This window comes from Numida meleagris, chromosome 23, assembly GCF_002078875.1.
Source record: "Numida meleagris isolate 19003 breed g44 Domestic line chromosome 23, NumMel1.0, whole genome shotgun sequence".
NCBI lineage: Eukaryota > Metazoa > Chordata > Aves > Galliformes > Numididae > Numida > Numida meleagris.
In genome coordinates this window covers 1,395,354-1,410,048 of record NC_034431.1, presented here as the reverse complement: position 1 = coordinate 1,410,048, position 14,695 = coordinate 1,395,354, and the positions used below count along the sequence as shown (strand labels likewise).

Genomic DNA, 14,695 nt, shown 5'->3' with positions numbered 1-14,695 from the left:
TGGGAGCGTGTTCCTAGCTAGACTGCTGGTTTCATGGAGTGGTTTGAGTGGGAAGGGATACAAAGGCCGTCTGCTCCCAGTGCCTGCAGTGCATGGGGCACCCCCAGCCCCATCCGCTGCTCAGAGCCCCGTCCCTGACCCTGGCTGTGTCTGCACGCACAGGGCAGCACCGCATCTCGGGGCAGCCCGTGCCCATGTGTCCCTGCAGTCCTGCCTCTTTCTCCGCGGAGAATCTATCTCATTTCTCAATCTCCTGCTCCGTACTGGATTGATGGCTTTCTAAGTATAAGAGGCTGATGGGATCAAATCATCTTTTCTTGTGCTTCTGTGCTTTTCCCGTGAGATAGTGCGGAAAACAGCACTTTGGACAGAGACTTGGACGGCCTCTGCTGTGGATAGGCGTCCACTTTGTGGTGTTAGCCAACACTGTCATTGGGAAGGATGGAATTCAGTGGAATATGTGAAAGGGCAAGGAGGTGGAAGCTCAAAATATGCTATTTCATTTCAAGAAATAGAGATAAGAATGGAGAGATCCAAAAATGGCACTCCTCTTTCAATATGGAGCAGGATGGTTGAGCTTTGGAGACCATGACAAGAGTATCTCTGCCAAGTGTGGGAGTTTTGAGCAGGGGACAGTTATCTTTTCCACAGAATAGGGATGAATGCCCTACACGTACTTATTTTGTGTCATGCAATTTCTTTCCTGCTGCGCAGATGTCTCGTCGTTGTAGTTTAGCAAAATTAGGTTAGGCTTGACTGACCAATTTATTTTGACTGGCAAGTAAATTATCATATATTCTTTATGAGAAGGAGCAAGCAAATGGTTCCCGTGATTGGACTGATTTGTTTTCATGAGGCTTACCAAAGGTTTTATGGAGTACCAGAGCATGCACCCTTCTATGTCTGATGGTTTTATGAAGTTTAAATGTACTGGAGCCATCTGGAAGAATCAACAATTTATTGCTTTGGAGACATATAGTGATTGAGATAGTGAAGTGGAAAAGGAAAATGGAGTGACTCTGGCAGTGTGCTTTTTGTAACCCCAATTATTTGGGGATACAATGGAACTGAAAGTATTAATGCGATATGAACAATGTTCAGAAATACTAGTTCTTTGCCAGAAGCCAATTGCTGTTAAATAGTTCAGCCTGTAATCTTGATGTGGGATTTGTTTATTTATGTACATTGATCAAGTTTTTGGAGAACTACCACTGAGGGGCTGTTCTACTTCCTGGGTTTTTATGCATGTTCAAAGCTGAATGTTGCAGTCTTGTTGTGCAACTTCTGGATGGATTGTGAGGATCTATATCCTGGTTCTGAACATTCTGTTTTTCTGCAATGCAAGTGAGGGAAGCACAGTGATGTCATTGAGTTTTCCTTCTGAAAAAGGAATGCAATTTTGCCATTTAAATGCATTGTTTTGCACGCAGTGTCAGCCCATGTTGTGGGGATGATTCCAGTGAACTTCCCCTATTTCAAAGCAAACAGGTCAAGCGCAGTGCTGTATTTATACAAGCATTCTGTGTGTTTTACAGGAGCTCAATATACCTGCTTCCAAAAATAGGCATGTTTTCCATATTTTATTATGGCTAAGAGGAGTTTGTATAAATGAGAAAGATTGCCGTGGGTTCCCTTGGCCTTTGCTTCCTTCTCTCCACAAACGAGAGGAAGATGCTGGCCTCTGCGTGAACTGGGCGATTATTTTCATTTGCGCTTCCTCTTAAACCGGCCTCGTCAATGATGCTATTGTCTCACAGCTGTTGGCTCCGTACCATTTTGGGTGATCCCAGGGTACAGGCGGGAGAGAGAAGATAACAAAGAAACGTGGGGAGATCTGGAAGTTTGACATTCAAACACCTGGGCTGATTGCTCTCCTGGGGCTCCCGTCGGGTGCCCGTGTGCACGGCTCCTTCCCGCACCGCACCTCGGCCTGGCACCGCAGCGAGCTGATGGAGGGGTTCTGTGAGCAGGGTAGAGCTGAGCTGAGGCTTGGAGCTGAAAGGCGAGAACACTTGGTGCCTTGAGTGCCTGTGCCTGTCCTGAAAGCTGCTCTGTGTCGCTCTTGGGGTTGTGCTAGCTGCCCGAGGGCTGTCTGTGATGCCACAATGCGAAAGGAACAAACTGCAGTGTTTCTCAACTTGTAACATCGGCGGCTATTTTCTCTGGGGGAAAAAAAAAAAAAAGTCAATTTAGTATCTGGGGTGAAGCAGGTCCTCCAGTCTGGCCGGTCTGAGGGTGTTAATTTTCATAGCGATTGCCATTGTGATGCTAATCTTTGAGCTGTCTGGCTGTGCACCCTGAGCCAAAGGCACTGGGGATGTGCGTGCCCTGGGCACTAAGGAGAAGCAAGTCGTATTACCAGCCAGCTATTGTTGTGGAAATTAGGTCTTTCAGCACTTGGAGAATGGCATAACCGGAGGACGGAGTGGTCCAGCTGCAGGTCAGCAGTCATCTGCTAATTTCCAGCTTGTCTGGTTGAAGCTGTTTCTTTTCAGTATTAGTTTTGTGTTTGTGGTTTTTGTTTGTTTGCTTTTAACCCATATTGTAGCTGAAAACAAATTGCTGTCATGGAACAATCAGGACTGGAAAACTTAAGGGAATTTCAAGTTATAATTATTGCGTTGGGTGAAAAGTGCAGGAAGGCAGAGAAGCTGTCAGTCCCTGTCGATACAGCGATGTGATGTGAATTCTCCTTTTACCGGTGGCTTGCTGTGCTTCTCTGACAGCTTTTCTGCATTGCCTCATTTCTGCCCATGTGAAACACTTTGGATGTATAGATGATGTGGTACTCCATGTGCACGTGCCAGTTGGAAACAGGTAAAATATGTCTTACTCAGAGTGTGTATTTCAGTCCTAGGAATTGTCATGGAAGTACTAAGTAATGGAAAAGTCAAAGAAGTGCTCCAAGTTGGTGCTTTGTGACAGATCACGCGTGCTGTGACTGTACTTGGTTTTCCTCCTGTCAAGGTTCCTGCTGACCTCTCTGCTGTGTGCATGCAGTGTAGGCTGGGGCTGCTCCTAAGCACGTTACAAAGCCTCGGTGTATTTCAGTTATTTGATGTTTTCTGCTCCTGGAGTCTGTACATACACTCGATGAGACCAGCTTTCTGTATCTGGGTGTATGTAATGTCATGTTATTTGGAAGTGGGTAAATTAATTAAAAACTGCCCTTTGAAGTATTTAGTAAATTGGATTTGCTTTCCCAGCAGTGGACAGGAAGTTAATCGCGTCTAAGCTGATGTTGACTTCTGCAATCTGATTTTCCCTGCAAAGAAACTTTATTACCTAGTTGTTAAATGCACAGTTAATTAGGCGTTGATTGTTTAAGCTGATAAACCAATGCTACCGGGTTTACTGTAATCAGTTTGGTAAATGTGCCACGCATACGCTTCCTTATGTTTTGGTTTTTTTTTATGAAGTACAATATTAGCTACCTTCCTCCTAATTATTTGAGTATATTTTGATTTACTGTGTTTTTTCAAGTGATGATTGTGACATTGAGCTGTTAGCATTCACTGGATGTTCTCTTGCTGTTTACTGACACACGTAAATCTGGATTTTATGGTCTCATCTGGGGATGTTATAACAGATGAAAGTCTGGCTCCCCAGCTCTTCTTTTAACCCATAGCATAGGAAAAAGGTACCTCTAGATCTCTGCTTTTAAAGTTGTTTTAGGAACCCATGCTTTATTTGTTTTGTTTTCATAGCTAAATCGCAGCATTCGGAGCAAATCCTGTTGATGTAGCTTGAAGTCGCAAGCTGAAGCAATAGTTGAGCGTAAATTACCGATCAATGATTCATTCATCCTCTTGTCATCGTAATTGCTCTCTCTGAGGAAGAATAGAAAAATGAATTGATTTTAAGTGGGAGGCCCAGCCTTCCCAGTCTGTGCTGTAACGTGGTAAGAAGTTGAGATTCAGCTGCTCAATCCTCAGCGGAGCTTTGTGGTGTCTTTAGATGGAGCTCTCCACCACCCCCCCCACGTGTGCCTGTCCCCCTGACACTGCTGCTCCAGCTTCACCACATCTTGTCTGGAAGCTGCAGTGCTTCCCCTCCATCCTCCTCCCAGGGTGCCCCTTGCTCTTGCCTTTCCAGAGCTCAGCCTTTCATCTTTATGGATGGGAAAGCATTGATTTTAGAGTATGCATTAATAACCCTTTAAGAATTGGAGGTAAAAAAATGGATTTTCCTCCCTTTCCACTCTTAATTCATTAAATCAGGATAAGTAGTTCGAGCCTGCCTTCCTGGGGATTTCAGGGGTAAAATTAAGCACTTAAATATCCCTGAGGTTTTCTGTAGGGTGGAGGGGTCACTTCATCAGCTGCAGCCTGAGTGGTGGCCCTGGATTTCCTGACTGTGGGTCTGCAACGTGAGGGTCACAAATGAGAGCACAGTGCTTGGTGAAACTCGCTGTGATGGTTCAGATTTATCTTGTGTGCTTTTGTTTATTCTTAAGCAGGCTTTATGCTGGGTCAACAAACTGTCAGTGCTGCGTTATTCTTGTTTTGGTCTTTCACCAGTTCTTATGCCCTACAGCAAGCATAAAGCAGGTGAGAATTTCTTCCAGAAGAAGCGTGCTCATGGGACATCCCTTGCTGTGAATCAAACTCGTGTCAATGGGAAATTCAGCAGCGCCGATGCGGTGCTAGTCCCACAGCCGTGGTCCCAGAATGCAGCACAGAGAAGGTGACAGTGATGTCATTACTGCTGGCGACTTGCTTTTAAGATGCAGGGATGGAAGGTGGTATTCTAAAAGCTTTGTCATCGCTTACTGGCAGATTGAGATAATCAGTTTTGCTAAAAATAACTCAGTCAGGAAGGTGCTAGGTTCTTATAACTGACTTGAAAATTCTTGCTTCTTCAAGAAAACCAAGTTTAATGTTCTGTGTATCTCATTATCTGAGCTATGCTTATCAAGAGCTAAGCAAGTGTCTATTAAAATGATGAAGTCTTGTTTTTACTTTAGTAACAGGGCTTGCTGGCAGTTGATAGATGTACATTCTGATGTACATCTGTGATGTACAAGTGACTGCAAGTGCTCTGGGGGGAAATGAGAGGTACAGTCCTTGGTGTTTTGAAAGCAATCTGATATCTTTTGGTGCTAGTGTAAAAACAGAAGTGACGGCAGGTTTTGGAGAACTGAGGGAGCTGGCTTGAATTCCTTGCAGCTGGAGAAACTGCAGAATATCCTGTCTTGGAAGGGACCCGTAAGGATCACTGAGTCCAACCCATGTAGAAGAATGTGGCTAGAGAGCCCTTCTTTGAGCATAATTTTACTCGTTCCAAGAGCCTTTGGGTATTTGTTGGGATTTACCCTTTTACTCCTTGTTATGATTCATGAATGTCTTCATTAGACTTCATAATAGCCAGCTTATGTGCTGTAGCCTGAAGACATGATATATTAAAAGAAAAAAGGGGGGGGAGGGGAGAAGGGGGTGTATCTTCTGTGATTTGAGTTTTACAGGAAGCATCTCTAGAGAGTTAACTCCCAATCCAGTAGGAACAATTAATTTGTATTTCAGTTGCTTCTTCCACTAAGTTGCCCTTATGGTTGTCAACTCGTAACATAGCCAGGATGTAAGGGATAAGAACTGCAGCATTTGGGTGTTATTGTTTGCTTTCAATGTGTATACATACGCGTGTGTGTTACTTTAAAATTGCTGGCAGACCTCACTTTTGTACTAAAATGTAAAATGTGTTAACTCATGAATGGGTTTTATTAAAAAGAAATCTTTGACACAACTTGTAAAGTGCATGGATGCTTCCTCACTTCTCTCTACAGAGCAGCGTAACGTGTTTGCTGGAGGTTGATTCCATGCTTTACTGAATCAGCAGTTGTATTTCACAAGAAGTTCTGATAATTTATTCCTGAAGTGTAAGTGAGATTCCCTAGTCCTTCAGCTGGATGATGCATAAGGCGAGCTTTGCATGGAAAGTGCGGTCCCTGGTAACTGCTGCAGCCTGTTTCATTGAAGAAACAGGAACAAAAGTTTGTTTGTAACTATGCTGGGACGGAGAACAAAGGCTTTGGGGACCTTTGAACCTTTGTGGCTGTGCATCTGAAGGAGGAATTGTTCAGGAATGGGGGAAAAACTGCCAGAAGAGCAGAGATGTGCGTTCCCCTACATCTTTCTGCAGCAGGGTTTAATGACCACATTTAAAGCAAGAAAACAAGTAGTCAGTTGCAAGACTTCTTCCTTGTTCTTCCTACCAAGCTCTGGTTTGATGATCAACTCTGCAGGAATGGTTATTCTATCAGTTTTTGTTTTTACTTTTTATTGAGCCAAGGTTTTTAATGTTTTTAAATGATTGTATTGGCTTCTTTCTTCTTGTTTTTTGAAGAAACCTTGCTGATTGGTTACGTACTTAAATGTGTTTGCTTTTTTCGTTGTTCTCCTGTGTATGCTTCCCTTCTCTGCAAATAATTCGGGCCTAGGAAGCAGTCTGTTTCCCCTCTTACTGGCAGCGTTCTCATTTCACTATTGCTTCTCACTCTGTGATGGCCATCTCTCCGAGGAAGACAGGAAGGAATAATCAGAGCCCTGCAGAAACTGCTCCTCCTCTGCGCAGGGGGCTGCCTGCCATGCTGGGTGTTACTGCCTGCAGTGGTCCTGCATGTGCGTGCATTTCTCCTTGGAGGTGTGTGTGCATGGCTGGATGGCAGCTGGGTTGACATTTATTCTGATTTTTGTGCTGCACGTTCACTCTGCTTTTCAGCTGGCCCAAATGACAAGATAGCTTGAACGTTTTCAGTTGTTTCTTAAAACTCTTGTCCTTTTTCTTAGCCTTTGCCCGTGGTTTCTGTAAGGTGTGGTTGTCCTGTATCTCTGAAGTTCTCTACAGCGCTATAGGTGTCACTGTACTTTCTGCTTTTCCCTCTGATAGATGCACAGCAGTTGAGCTACTCGAGTCACCTTTCATTTTTAAAAAGATTTCGTTGTACAAAGCATTCTTCATCTAATACTTCATCAGTCATCCACCGAGCAGTTGTGAAGTGTGCAACGAATCCAATAGATCCTTGGCCATTCGGTTTCGTAGCCATATTGCATTGATTTGTGGGGAATGCAGCTGTCTGGAATAGCACTGTGCAGCTTTCTGAGCGTTTTCACCTAGAGCACAGGAAAACTTTCTCTGGTTCCCGTCGTTCAGCATAGGTACCCCCTGTGTCTCCTTTTTGTCAAATGCCAAGATGAAAAGTTAAGCCACAGTTAACTCTTCAGATTAAGAAGGAACATGAAAACATATAGATCGGTGTTATAGAACACTTTATTTGTCAGTTCTTATCGTTAGAAAACGCGTGTGGAGGAGGGATGCCATATGGCTGCTAAATATAACACAACTTTCTCCTGAGAGCGTTCGGAGAAGTACAGAAGTTCGCAATCTGGGATCTGTGTTTTCAATAAGAAAGCGCTGCAGACTTGAAGAATCTTGTGAGTGCAGACTAAGGTAATGGGAATGGAGCCAACAAGTAATGAAATAAAATGCAGGCATTTCCTGAGGAGGTGACGTTGCTGACGTACCGGTGAGGCGCTCAGCATCTTGCAGGTGCCCGTCCCTTTGTTGGCAGTTTCTTTAAAGCACAGGGGTGGTGATGCTGGCCTGGTGATGTCAGCCGTTGGTGCTCCCTTCCCTCTGGCTCCAATAGCTGCTGTTCTTGCTTTTGTGTGGTATCTGCATTGTTACATCGCAGCGCTGAGATGCCGGAGAACTTGGGCTCCTGCTGCAGCTGTTTGAAGCAGGGAAGCACGGCTTGAGAATAGGTATTCTGGATTTGTCTTTGAAAAGAGCTCTCATTAATTCTACCCAGCTTTCATGTTTGTGTGGAGATGCTGCCAAGACACGGGTGATTCTGTATTTTAGGAATACAAATGTAATTGAAATATGGTCACGTTTCTTGTACGTGATTTAGAGTGTAGATATGTATCAATTTGAAGCTAGTAACCATCAATACACATTCTTCAACACAGTATTTCTGTTTAGATTTCAGTAGTGGACGCTTCTGAAAAGTGTTCTGCCGTGTAGGTCAGTCACGTTCTGCTGGGGAAAAGCCTAGGAAGAAAATTAGAGCTCCAAAATAATCTAGTTTCAGTGTCTTCTCCCTCCCTGTGCTGCTTCTGAAGCCTCATGTAACAAACTGTATAATCTAATAGCTAAGGACATGTTATTCTGGGCAGGCTTTGACAGCTGAAGTTAAGTTTTAATAAGTTTTGAATGGAAACAACCAAAGTAGGTGCTGAATTTCTGATTTAGACACTCTGAAGTGCTTTGCTAATGTTAGCATGTGAGTAATTCTAGGGCTGCACGTAGGATAAAAGGTGTTGGTGAACTGAGGCAGAAATATCTGATAGGAAAAGCTTATCCTGGAAGAGAATCAGAAGAGAAACTGTGTTGGTTATGTTCCTTAAGGCCTTTAACGTATTTCAAAGGGATGGGTATAGTTTTACTGATGGGGTTTTGGTGACTAAAAATGCAGTCAGGCAAATCCCGGCTTGTTGGGGCAGGGAGAATTCGTTTGTGCACTTTGAGCACATGTGCGCTTTCACTGTTTTCTCTATGAAGTTGAATTGCAGGCAACAAAAATGCACTTTGTTGTTCTTGAATAATAAATAACAGCATAGCAGTTCTCATCTTCAAAGCACTGCTCAGACCTTAATTAATCTTCATAATAGTGCTTTGAGAGAATTAAAAGTGCTCCCTACGCTGTTGGACAAGGAGCTCCTTAACTTGGCGGCATGAGAGGATTTGCTCAGGCCGCGTTGCAGTGAATGCTGGGGTGGTTGCTCTGAGCTTCCTGGTGCTGCTCCTCGATGCTGTGCTGCTGCTCTCATGGAAGCATTACAGTTTTCACTAAATCGTATATATGTGAAGAAATGCAGTCTGATTTTTTTCTTTTTGGCGTAGTTTTGAATTTCCATCTCAGTGTTACCACTTATGCATATGCACGTTGGAATTTCCCTGCTGGATATTTCCATGGGCACGGCGTGGTGAAGGTTTGTGTGTGTGCACGCTGAGGGCAGGGATGCAGAACTGCACCTCAGAAAACCTGGCTTGCAACTCTTACATTGCAGGAATGGCAAATAAAAGAATACACAGCCCTGGATAGAAAGTGTCTCTGTCTCCCTTCCTTCTCTAATCTTCCTAATTCTTTACCAGGTTTAAAATAAGGAGGAGGAATTAATATAGATGCTCAGTTTTCAAAGCTTTTCCTAGGTAATTGTTAATTTGCATTAAAGAGTACGTTCCGGTCTGAGTGCCTGCAGCATACATTTGGAGAATAAGAATAGCACACTGAATCTGAGGCTGTCCAACTGATCTGCAGAAGCAGTCCCCAGAGCTTGCCATCGGAAGGTGGCAATGTCTCTAAATAGCCCTGCGTGAACGGAATCTGCAGAAGAACAGCAAAGCTTCTTTAAATGCACTTCTTTCTCACACACAATAGGAGGGAGTATTCATTAATAAATTAGCTTGTTACCACTGGAGATTAAATTTTGAAAATATTAGTTGGCTTGTGCAATGCTTAAATACATTGCAGTGTTCGTGTCTGTGTTAGATTTTTGGCATGGCAGAACCAAGGTCAGGCTGCTTAATTCTGTTCCAAAACTCAGAATGGTTTTACATGTTCTGGGATGCTCCAAAATAACGAGTAGCCCCTGCCTGGTGTTTCTGTAATGAACTCCAGCTCTGACAGCGAGCGCTGTAATTTCTGCTGGCGGTTGCGCCAATTTGCATGAGGAATGAACGTGGATCTATGTTGCAAAGCAGAACGCTGACAACCAGTTAAACAAGTTTGAAGGGTTCTTAAGTATGAAGAGCTAAGTCAGCAGAATCCCATAGCTGATGCCAGAAAACCCTGTTAGGCTTAACCTGGTGACCTTGTCATCTCAGAAGAACTTGCTGACAGCATGATGCTCCCAGCTCTGTTTGGGTGACGGGCTTTCCTAGTGTGGTCCAGGAGTTGCTAATTATTTGGTACATGCATTCCGAGGAGGAATCTGCAGTGTGATTTATGTTCACTCTTTTGGTTTCCTAGAAATGCAATGACTTGAGCTGGCTGAGGGGTAAAAGTGAATACTGATTTGTTTTGAATAGAAAACGCAAAATAAAATGTCCTTGGGAACCTGTTAAGTTTTCAGACTTGAGAACTATCTAGGCTTTTGTGATTCCATAAGCACCGTAGAAATTTTTATTAGCAAAAAGTTTTGCAGATAGGAAAAACAGATGCTAGGTTTAGGAGATCTGCTCTTCTGTTTTTTGATACGTGAGAGCAGCCAATCTTGTTTTGGTAGAGAGCTGAAAGTGAGGGAACTTCCACCTTGAAATGTATGAAATGCATCTCCCCGAGCCTTCTGCAGGGCTGCCCTCTGTAGAAATGCCTCTCTGGGGGCTGGAAGCCCTGAAGTGTTCAGGCTGGTAAGTCGGATGTCTTCAGATGAGTCAGAAAATAACTTGTGCGCTGAAGTTTCTTACACAGCGTGGCAAAAAGGGAAGGTCTTGGTAACCAAATACCCACATTATTCTGCACCATCTGCGTCTGATAACGGATATGTGAAATCTGATGGGTTAAGCTTTCAAAAGAGCTTAGATCTGATCCCTTTCTGAAGGATACGCTGCAATAACGCTCCTGGTTAAAAATAACATTCAAGGATACAAACTTGAATACCTTTCACAAGTTTTAAAGCTCTTTCTACAAATACAGTAACCTCAGTGAGATGAGAACAAAGGGGTGAGGGGTTTTGTTATGCCTGGAGTTCATTTCTGAGCCTTAGTGCACCCCCTGGCAAAGGGCTTTTCCTCCTTCCTGGAATGTGTTCTTCGTGGTGCCTTGCAGCAAACTTATTTGGGAGTGGATGGAATGTGGTGTCACCTTAAAATAAGGTAAAAATCTCATTCCTGCTTAGCATAGTGAGCATTACTGATGCTTAGCTACCCAGAAAGAATTGTACAGTTCCAGATGGAAGTATTTGGTGTGTTAGTGCCTAGGCAGGTATAGGTGAGCTAAGCGAGGTGTTAGCTCTTACATCTTCTAATTCTTGCTTGAAATTTGCCAGTGAGTTATTAGACAGTGTTACTGTATGAGTGGCTGGACTGTGTATGAAGGAGACCTTTGGAAGATCTTGCCATTGTATTTCATGTTCCAAAACATCACCATCAGCAATGTGTTCTCTTCCCAAGAGCTGCATGTATTAAATCTAACTGATCTATGTGGCTTTCAAAGGCCAGCGCTTCCAAGTAAAACATGCAGAAGAGATGCATGGAGTTCCTGAGGTGGTTCAGAAGGTCTGAGTTCAGCAAGTCTAACAAATGAGAAACTCTAAGAACTCAGTGAGGCTGTTCTTTTCACTTAAGACTATAGCCAAAAGGAAAAAAAATCCTTGTTTTAAAGTGGAAGTAGCATATAGGTTCAGTAAGTGCAGCCTTATGTCTGCAGGTGTCAATGGCACCAATGTTTTGGTGGAAGACATGAGTGCCTTCTAGCAGCTGAACCTGTGCACAGCCTGCCTGTGGTCTGAGAGGTGATGGTCCTTCCATCGCTGCTCCAAGCCAGGTGCTCCGTTTGTGCGGGGGAGCGGGGGTAACGTGGAGCTTTAGAGAACGCTTCTCAACGGATGATTTATTAGGGCTGTTGCTGACTGACATATGGTATGACATACGGTGCTATTTACCACCTCCGTGTCTGTACTGACGAGGAAATGATTTATTTATTTATTTAGCGTTTAACTCTATTAAGGACTTGTAGGCATCTTCCAACAGCATCCTGGCCAAGTCAATTTACAGTTTGCTTTTTCTTTTGTTTATCCCATCTGCTTGTGGCTGTTTGTTTTTGTTGGCCGGCCAGTTGGATGAGGAATTGCTCCGTAGTATCAAGTCTAGCATTGTATCTTCTTTCAAAGTCACCCTAATTCTCTCCAGGAATAGGAAAACAACTTGAAACAGTAATCAGAGAGGCTGGGGAAATGACATCAGAGGTGGCAGTTCTTGCTGAACATCTGGTCTGTGGTGAAGGAGGAAGAAAATAATGGGAAACAAGGTATCTTGAAACCTGTGACAGAGCAGTGGCAGCCTGGGCATCTCCAGCCGTGACTCCCAATGCCTCAGCAGGAGCTGCCAGGTTCACTGTCCTCCACTGCAGTGAGGATGCTCTGTTTGCTTTTATTACTGCTATCTCAACAACTACTTTAAGCATTCTACTTAAGCGTGTGCGTAGCTGTGTGCACACACGAAGGTAAGTGGAGCAAATGCTCGAGTATGGATTTATAGCAGAGAGAGATGAAGAGAGGTCTTGAAATTCCTGCCTAGGGGATGTGGAAGGGTTCATGTTTGCATCTGTCCAGCTTCTATGAGATAAGTCTAATTTCTTCTGCGGATTCTGCAGTTTTCCAGCAAAAAGAAAGCAGTGTGAATGTGTACATTGAGTTTGAGGAATTTTCTTTGCTCGGATTCTACTTTTGTCTTCCCTGTTCTCATTGGGAACGGCCTGATTGAAATGTAGGCATACATTTCCATTAAAACTGTCAGAATTTCTTGCTACCTGTCACACCTCCCTTCGAGTAATCAGTCACCTTGTGAACATTTATGTTGAGAGAAAGCAATTCATGTTTTCCTTCCCCCTCGCTAGACCTCGTTTTTCTTTTATTTCCTGCTCACAAAGGTGATGCTTACTCTAAACAAGAAAACTTGTTTAGACTGTTAAAATGACTGCATTTTCTGCTTACTGCCTATGTGACAGATAAACTGCAAGCAAATAGCTTCTGGCTTCCAACAGTTTCCCAAATTTCTCCTCTGTCCCAAGTGCATGGTGAGATAAGCTCACTCTTGAATGTTAAATATGGGTACTCTTAGTGTATTTAATGCAGACAGTAAGAGGCAGGTAAAGAAAAGGTTTTGGTGTGGGTTTTTTTTGGTTGTTTTTCCTTTTACCACTGAAGTTAGTAGGCTTTTCGTGGTGTCAGGCCCTTTCTCACAACAGAAAAAGGTATTTTCTACTTACATGAAGCTTTGCAAAGATTAAGAGGTTCAAAACTGAAAAATCTGCATGTCATTGGAAATTTTCTTAAAAAAAATAATAATGATTTTTAAGGGAAAAGTTATGTAGGTATGTGAGAACTGAAGGATAACACAAGGTAGGGAAGAAACCTAGGTGGTGTGGTGGACACACACTGTCATTGCTGCTAAGGCACAGGGAGAGTACAAGTGACGTGGTAAGGCCGTGATGGAGGGATGCTTTCGGGTTGAAGGGGCTCCAGCAGGCTGTGGCATTACCCTGCTGCAGCAGCTCACGGCCCCTTGGTAGGCAGCTCTCTCCATTTTCTCAACTGCAGCACTTAGCTAATGGTGCATGCTGTGCAGCAGCACTGTTACACGAAGCACTGAGGGTGCTGTGGGTGCTGGCTGACCTCTCTGACTCCAGGAGTCTTCCTGAGAAAATCTCTCATGTTGCTTGCGGCTGAGTGCTTACACGAGTGTGTGCCCAAGTGAATCCTCGGTGCCGTAACGTTGGCGGTGCTGTGACATTGATTTCTCTTTCCGTGATTAAGTTCCTAATTTTGAAATGGATGTTGGTTGAACCTGAAGGTTGAATTTGAACTTTGTCGTTTCTGATGTTGTGAAAAATGTTTAAAAAAAAAAAAAAAAAGTTGTCAAATTGCTGCTTTTTAAACCAACAAAAAAACAACCCCAAACCAAAACACAAACCTGTTTATTTAGCCCATGTTGTTAGAAGCTTTCCTGGGTTGCTTTTCTTTCTTTAATATAGAGGTGGGAGATGGAATGTCTGTGTTCTGGAAATGGAGATTAATCTCTCTGAAGTGCCTTTAACAAACCCTGCTTCGTTTTTGATGTCCATCCTTTGGAGGAAGTGTTGACAGAGCAGTTGAAGATCTCGCTTCTTTTGATGTATGAGCATTTGAGATCTCTGCAAAATCACTTTTACTTTAAATAGTCCCAAATCCTGCTGTGAAACAAGATGAGCAGAAAAAGCAAATGGCTGAGTAAGATTTGCTCAAGAACTTCTAATTTAGCCAAAAGATAAGTGTTTTCCCAACACGTGTGTTTCCATACACATGCCCCACGTCAGCTTACGGTCTATGGAATAAATCACATACCTGTAGTTGTGCAGAGCTGCTTGGTTTTGTTGTTGCTCTCAGTAAAGTTGTGGATGCAGATACGTAAAGCACTTCTGTTGAAGCCATTCTATTTTATACCACTTAAAAAATAAAGGGCTGTAGCTGTACAATGTAATCTCTTTGGGGGGCATATGTACAGCCCAGAGGGATGTTTGTTCTCGTGAAGTGTGCTCCAAGGGGAGCATGAAGGTAGGGCAGTATTGCTGCCTGGTTTCTTCCTGTACCTCTGAGTGCCCAGTGTTCTCTTATGTTTCGAGCTAGCCAATGTTCTACTGCCGAATTTTTATTAACATCCTGAGATGAGTGGTGTTTAAATGTGATGTGCCAATAGAGGGTATCTGTAGTTTTAATTTAGTCGATAATATATTGTACGCTATAGATTTTCTCAGGGATAGGGTTAGAGGATCGAGCCTTTGAGTCACTTTGATCCATGCTGTTTCTGACAGTTGAAATGTTATTGACCAAAAACGTATTTATGTTTGTTCAGCAGGAATATACTCTTACGGAAGAGTTGCCATCTGTTCCGTTTCTTCTGCATCTGTGGATTTATTTTTTTTTTCCTCCTGGGTAGA

The 14,695-nt window shown here is 43.3% G+C and overlaps 1 protein-coding gene across 2 annotated transcripts in view; it reads left to right on the top strand.

Annotated features, from left to right (window-relative positions):
- ARHGAP32 (Rho GTPase activating protein 32) overlaps window positions 1-14,695 on the top strand; it is a 194,462-nt gene that overhangs the window by 887 nt on the left and 178,880 nt on the right. The window lies entirely within an intron of this gene.